Raw genomic sequence first — 7,900 nt, forward strand, 5'->3', positions numbered from 1 at the left:
CAGAGCACAGGCCAGGAGAGTGGTGAACATACCTCTTCTTAAATCATACCACCTTGGAAAGAACCTAAGGACTAGAATTCCTAGAAGTATCTCAGAGAATAGTCACTCAAACCCCCTGAAGCTTGGGACAGCATACCCTCCTCCCTGGAAGCAGTGCCCCACTTTAACAAAGAGTTAAAAGTTAAGAAATAGGCTGAGCAAGCAGGGAAAAAAAATGCCGACCCTAGAAAGTTTCTATGGTGACAAGGAAGATCAAAATACACTATCAGAAGAATATAACAAAGTCAAAACTCCTACATCCAAAGCTTCGATGGAAAATATGAATTGGGATACGAAGCAGGAAGACAATGGTGACTGCAATGCTGTGGAGGAGAGTCTACTCTAGAGGTGCTGCTGTTGCCGGAGGAGAGGGAGAGAGCCCCACCAAGGCCTAGGCCAAGCAAGGCATATGGGAGAGACTAGGCGCCTGGGTCTGCAGGTTCCTGCATGACTATGCCGAGGACACAGCATAGGCAGAGGTGCTGGAATGGCCTGTGTGGGCAGTACTGTATGCAGGGCTACTGGGAGGGAGTGGCCACCTGCGCTCTGCAGGCCCAGAGGAAGCATCCTTTGAGGAGGGGCTGCTAGACTCATCCGGGACCCTGCTGCTACTGGCACCCAGCACCTGCAACCCGTGCTCAGAGGCTCACGTACAGCGGCTACTGTGGATGCGGGGCCAGGGCCAACTGCACCACCACAGCCTGGGCCTGTGCTTGCTGCTCTATGAGGTCCCCTACAATCCCAGGCCAGTCTCTACCAGGCACACTGCTGCCACCTACAGCCATACTGGACTGATCTCCTGGGGCCATGTGCTTGATGTATGCTTCCTGGGACGCTGGTGGGTGCTGAGCACCAAAATGCACGACTATGACATCAACGACAACAAGTTCTGCCTCCTGCCACCACACCTCTGCAGACTGGCTAAGCACCAGCTGTGTTCCAAGGCCAATGACTGCCTCTTTGATGAGAAGTACCTGTCCATGGTGCTCATGGAGGACTAGCATGTCCTCCAGAAGGAGAAAAAGGACAGGCTGATGTGGAGCAAGGCCACCCCTGAGGGATTCAGGGCCCAGGCTGCTGCTGGCTGAAGCTAACACTGCCCCCAACCTGTATGGGACAGTTTTTCCAGCATCTTCTTGCTCATTGGTTACAGAAGGGAGCTTTAGCAAAATAAACTGTTTTTTCCCTCAAAAAATATATATATATATGAATTGGTCTCAGGCCATAGAAGGGTTCAAAAAGGACTTTGAAAATAAAGTAAGAGAGGTAGACAAAAAAATGGAGAAAGAAATGAGAGTGATGCAAGAAAATCATGGGGAAAAAAAGTCAATGGCTTGCAAAGTTGAATTGGTCAAATGGAAAAGGAGGCACAAAAGCTCTCTGAAGAAAATAATTCCTTTAAAATTAAGATTGAGCAAATGGAAGCTAATGACTTTATGAGAAATCAAGAAACAATAGAGCAAAACCAAAAGAATGGAAGGGGCAGAACCAAGATGGTGGAGGAAATACATTAAATGCACAGAGCTCCTGATACAATCACCCCAAAAATAGCAATAAAAGAACCCTTGGAGCAGAAAAACACACAAAACTATGGACTGAGAGTTTTCTCCAGCTATACATAGATTTCAGGGGGCCATGCTGGGCCACGAATAAAGCCTAACCCCACAATCGGGTGACACACCAGACACCAGCCCGAGGAATTTGCCCCAGTGCCTCTGAATTGTCTGCAGCACCAGCATCTTCTGGAATGGAGCACACAGTCAGGTTGAATGGCTGGCTGGGGTAGGGGGCAAGTGCAGGGGTACCAATGGACTGGAGGAAAGGATTCAACAGTCCCACCCCAGTGGGGAACCAGGAAGAAATCCTGAATGGCAGGAGGCCCAGGTTGGGGAGGAGAGCAGGGGAACAGGCTCATCAAAGCTAAGAACCACACCACAGGAAGCTTTGCTGTTTGGTTGTTTAGTAAGTAGGTTTGAGGTTATCTCCAAACCAGAGAACAGGCCATGTGAGATTAAAACCTGCCTCCCCTCAAACAAAAACACCTGGGACCCTCTGAAGTTGGGAACAGGAGTGGAGCTGAAAAGCAGCCCCACCCCCACCCCCCATGGAGAGTTTAAAATCAAATAAAAGCAAGGCCAGAAAGGCTGAGAAGAAGCCCAAACATTCCCTGGACCATGCTGCAGCTCAAACAGTGTGTCCTGGAAGCAGCGCCACACTTTAAGAAGGAGTTAAAAGCCAAGAAATAGTAAGCCAGGATGAGTAGGCAGAGAAAACAGAAGACCATCAAAAACTTCTTTGGGGATAAGGTAGACCACAATACAACCTCAGAAGAAGAAGATAATAACAGGATCAAAGCTCCAACATCCAAAGCTTCCAAGAAAAATATGAACTGGTCTCAGGCCATGGAAGCTCTCAAAAGGGACTTTGAAGAGAAAGTAGGAAAAATAGAAAGAAGATATAGAGAAAGCGAGGAAAGAATGGAAAGAGAAGTGAGAGCGATGCAGGAGTCATGAGAAAAAAGTCAACAGTTTGAAAAGCCAAGTGGAAAAGTAGATTAAAAAATTGTTTGATGTGGATAGAGCACTGGCCCTGGAGTCAGGAGGACCTGAGTTCAAATCCGGCCTCAAACACTTAACACTTAATCATGACCAAAACAAAAGCTTAGACACCATCCTCCAAGAGACTGTGAGGAAAAATTGCCCTGATATTCTAGAAGCAGAAGCTAAAATAGAAATTGAAAGAATCCACCAATCACCTCCTGAAAGAGATCCCAAAAGGAAACCTCCAGGAATATTATAGCCAAAATTCCATAACTCCCAGGTTAAGGAGAAAATATTGCAAGCAGCTAGAAAAAAAAAAGGAATTCAAATACTGTGGAGCTCCAATAAGGATAAAGCAAGATCTAGCAGCTTCTACATTAAAGGACTGAAGGGCATGGAATATGATATTCCAGAGGGCAAAGGAACTGAGACTACATTCAAAAATCACATACCCAGCAAAACTGAGTATAATCTTTCAGAGGAAAAAATGGGATTTCAATGAGAAAGAGGTCTTTCAGGCATTTCTGATGAAAAGACCTAAACTGAATAGAAAATTTGACTTTCAAATACAAGACCCTGGAGAAGCATAAAAAAGGAAAAAGACTTCATGAAGGATATTAAAATAACGAGGGGGGGCAGCTAGGTGGCGCAGTGGATAAAGCACCGGCCCTGGATTCAGGAGTACCTGAATTCAAATCCAGTCTCAGACACTTACTAGCTGCGTGACCCTGGGCAAGTCACTTAACCCCCGTAGCCTAGCAAAAAAAAAAAAAAAAAAAAAAAGATCGAGGGGGCAGCTAGGTGGCACAGTGGATAGAGTACCAGCCCCGGATTCAGGAGGACCTGAGTTCAAATCTGGCCTCAGACACTTGACACTTACTAGCTGTGTGACCCTGGGCAAGTCACTTAACCCCTATTGCCTCACAAAAAAAAAAATATTTTTAAAAAGAGATCAAACTGTTTACATTCCTACATGGGAAGATAATACTTCAAACTCATAAGAACTATCTCAGTAAGGAATGCACAGAAGACACAGGGTTGAACTGAATATAAAGGGATGATATCTGTAAAGCATTTATGTTTTGTTCTTTGTGGGACAGACAGGGTGCAGTTTCTTATGTCTGTGGCCAGATTTGGACTTGGGGCCTCCTGGGTCCAGGGCTGGTGCTTTGTCCACTGTGCCACCTAACTAACCCATGATGACATCTTTAAAATAGGGTTGAGGTGTAGAAGGAATAGATTGGGGGAGGGAGAAGGAGAGAGATGGTCTGGGGAGAGGTAGTTCACATGAAGGAAACAAGAAAAAAACTTATGGGAGGGAGGAGAAGAGGGGGAAGGAGTTGGGGAGTGAGTGAACCTTAATATCATCAGAACTGGCTCAAAGAAGGACTAACATACATACTCAAGTAGGTATAGTTATATATTTTTGCCCTGAAGAAGGGGAGGAAGATGGAGGGGGAGAAGGGAAGGAGAGAAGGGCAGATTGGGGGAGAGAGCAGTAAAAAGCAAAACACTTTCGAGGAAGATGAAGAGATGAAGATGTTCTGCATTACTGCACAAGTATGACATATTGAATTTTTTGATCTCATAGGGAGGGTTGAGGAGGGGGAAAGGAAGAAAAATTTAGAACACAGAATTAGCTCAGGGACATTGATCTCATCAGAGTGGGCTCATGGAGGGAATAGCATTCATACCCAATTGAGAGAGGTAATCTATTTAACCCTTCAGGAAAGTAGGAGTAGAGGAAGATAAGGAAGGAAGGGTGGGAAAAGGGAGTGCAGAGTGGGGGAGAGGGTAGTCAAAAGTAAAACACTTTTGAGGAGGAATAGGTAAAAAGAAGATAGAGTAAATGTCATGGGAAGGGAGTGGGATGGAGGGAAATAGTTATGATGATTGATTATAATGTCAAAATGTATGGTATCTATTTTGCTGGGCTATTATGAAGAAAATTCTCTGTCAAGCTTAAGGTACTATATACAGGTTATGATAAACAGGATACTATCAGGAAAACCTGGAAAGACCTACATGAACTGAAGCAGAGTGAAATGTACTGTATACAAAATAACAGCAATAGTGTGGGATGATCTGCTGGGAAGCATGTGGTTATTTTCAACAAGGCAATGATCCACTATAACCCTGAAGAGCTTATGAAGATTGCAGTACATCTGCAGAGAAAGAACTGATAGTATCTGAAAACAGATGGAAACACATTTTTTAAATGTTTTTTCCTCTTTGACAATTCCTTAATCTGAAGTTTGGGGTTTTTTTTTTTTACTGTTTTCTCTCAAAACTAGCTAATATGGGAATGTTTTCCATGACTATTCATGTATAACTTATTTTGAATTGCTTGAGTTCTTGTGGGTGGGGGTGGGAATGGAGGGAGGAAGAGAAGTTGGAACACAAAGTTTTTAAAAATTGATGTTAAAATTAGCTTCTACATATATTTTGGAAAATAAAATTCTATTCAAAACATAAAAAAGAATGGAAAAATAGAATGCAATGTGAAATATCTCACTGGAAAAGAGAAATAATTTGAAAATGATTTGGACTACATGAAAGCCATGATCAAAACAAAAGCCTGGACCTCAATTTCTTCCCAGAAATTGTCAGGTAAAATTACCCTGATGTTCCAGAAGCAGAAGGTAAAATAGAAATAGAAAGAATCCACTGATCACCTCCTGAAAGAGATCCCAAAATGAAAACTTCCAGAAATATTATAGCCAAATTCCAGAACTCCCAGGTCAAGGAGAAAATATTGTAAGCAGCCAGAAAAAAACAATTCAAGTACTGTGGAGCTACAGTTAGGATAACACAAGATCAAGCAGCTTCTACTTTAAAGGATCAGAGGGCTTGGAATATGATATTCCAGAGGGCAAAGGAATTGGGATTACAACCAAGAATCACCTACCCAGCAAAACTGAATATAATCCTTCAGGGGGTAAAATGGGAATTCAATGAAAGAGAGAACTTTCAGGCATTCTTTTTTTTTCTTTTTTCTTTCTTTCCTTTTTTTTTTTTGGAAAAGGGTAGTAATAATTTTATTTCAGAAATGTGAAAGACAATCTAGAAAAGAGAAAGCTGGTAGATAACTTTTTTTTTTCCATAAAAGTATTTTATTATTTTCCAGTTACATGTAGAGATAGTTTTCAGCATTTGTTTTTATGAGATTTCTAGTTTCAAATTTTTCTTCCTCACTTCCATCCCTCCCCAGGCATTCTTGATAAAAAGACCTGAACTGAACAGAAAATTTAACTTTCAAATATAAGACCCTGGAGAAGCATAAAAAGGTAAACAGGAAAAAGAAATCATAAGGGATATTAAAAGGTTAAACTGTTTATATTCCTACATGAGAAGATGATATATCTAACTCATAAGATCATTCTCATTATTAAGGCAGCTGGGTGGATTATATTTAGACAGAGGGCACAGGTGTAAGTTGAATATGAAGGGACGATATCTTTTTTAAAAAAAGAAATTAAGTGGTGAGAGTAATGCACTGGGAGAAAGGGAAAGGGAGAGGTGGAATGGGGTAAAGTATCTCACATAAAAGAAACAAGAAAAAGCTTATGGAGTGGAAGGGAATATGGGGGAGGAGTGAGGGAGTGATTGAGCCTTGCTCTCATCAGAATTGGCTCAAAGAGGGAATAGCAAACACACTCATTTGGGTATAGCAATCTATACCCAGGAAAGTAGGAGGAGGAGGGTATGTGGGGGGGGAGGGTGAAAGAAGGGAGGGCAGATTGGGTGAGGGGGCAATCAGAATCAAAGCACTTTTGAGGAGGGATAGGGTGAAAAAAGATAGAAAATGGAGTAAATGTCATGGGGAGGGAATGGGATGGAAGGAAATACAGTTAGCATTGTAATTGTGAAAAAAAATTGAAGCAAGTTTGTCTGACAGGCCTCAGTTCTCAAACACATAGAGAACTGAGTCAAATTTGTTAAAATAAGAGCCATTCCCCAATTGATAGATATTCAAAAGATATAAAGTTTTCAGATGAAATAATCAAAGCTACCTATAGCCATATGAAGAAAAAATGCTCTAACCGACTATTGATTGGAAAGATTCAGGTCAAAAAAGTTCTGGGGTACTACCTTATACCTATTGGATTGGATAATAGGACAGCAGATGGAAATGATAAATGTTGTTGGGGATATGGGGAAAATGTAACATTAATACACTCTTGGTAAAGTTGTAAACTGATTTAAACATTCTATAGAGCAACTTGGAACTATGGCCAAAGGGCTATAAAATCATGCATAGTCTTTGATGTATACTACTACTAGGTTGGTATCCAAAAAGTGATTTTTTAATTTTTTTTTTGGTGGGGCAATGAGGGTTAAGTGGCTTCCCCAAGGTCACACAGCTAATAAGTGTCAAGTGTCTAAGGCCAGATTTGAACTCAGGTCCTCCTGAATCCAGGGCAGGTGCTTTATCCACTGCACCACCTAGCTGCCCCTGATTTAAAATTTTGAATTCAAAATTGGGAGATGCCCATCATTTGGGAAATAGCTGAACAAATTGTGGGATGAGATTATGATGGAACACTACTGTGCTATAAGGAATGATGAGCAGGATGTTATCAGAAAAACCTGGAGAGACTTACATGAGCTGATACAAAGTGAAATGTACTGTATACAGGGGGCAGCTAGGTGGCGCAGTGGGGAGGACCTGAGTTCAAATCCGGCCTCAGACACTTAACAATTACTGGCTGTGTGACCCTGGGCAAGTCACTTAACCCCAATTGCCTCACAAAAAAAAAAAAAAAGAAAGAAATGAAATGTACTATATACAAAATAACAGCAATACTATAAGATGATCTGCTGTGAATGACTTAGTTATTTTCAGCAATACAATGATCCCAAATAACTGAAGGACTTATGAAAAATGTAATCCATCTTTACAGAAAGAACTGATGGTATCTGAATACAGTTATAAGCATAATTTTTTTTACTTCCCTTTTCTAAAGTTTTTTTTGTCTGTTTTCTTTCCCAACCTGACTCATGTGGAAATGTTTTGTATGACTATATGTATAACTTATATTGAATTGCTTGTGTTCTTATGTAAGGGTAGGGGGAGGAAAAGAATTTGGAACACAAAGTTTTAAAAATTGATGTTAAAATTTGTTTTTACATGTAATTTGGGAAAAAATAAAATTCCAAATAAATGGAAAAAATAAAAATAAAAATAAAAATGGCTGTCTCCACCACTTCCTCCTTTGCATTGGCCCAGGTAGAGCAGAATGGCCAGGAACTTGTCAAACGGTATGAAAGCACATGTTGCCATGAAAAAAAGATTGAAGAAGTATGCCCAAGAAGAAGTC

General features: G+C 41.3%; 1 pseudogene; it reads left to right on the forward strand.

Annotated features, from left to right (window-relative positions):
- The first annotated feature begins 332 nt into the window (after nt 1–332).
- On the forward strand, nt 333–1,127 carry LOC122727786 (annotated as a pseudogene).
- Nucleotides 1,128–7,900: the final 6,773 nt, after the last annotated feature.

This window comes from Dromiciops gliroides, chromosome 5 (assembly GCF_019393635.1).
Source record: "Dromiciops gliroides isolate mDroGli1 chromosome 5, mDroGli1.pri, whole genome shotgun sequence".
Lineage (NCBI taxonomy): Eukaryota > Metazoa > Chordata > Mammalia > Microbiotheria > Microbiotheriidae > Dromiciops > Dromiciops gliroides.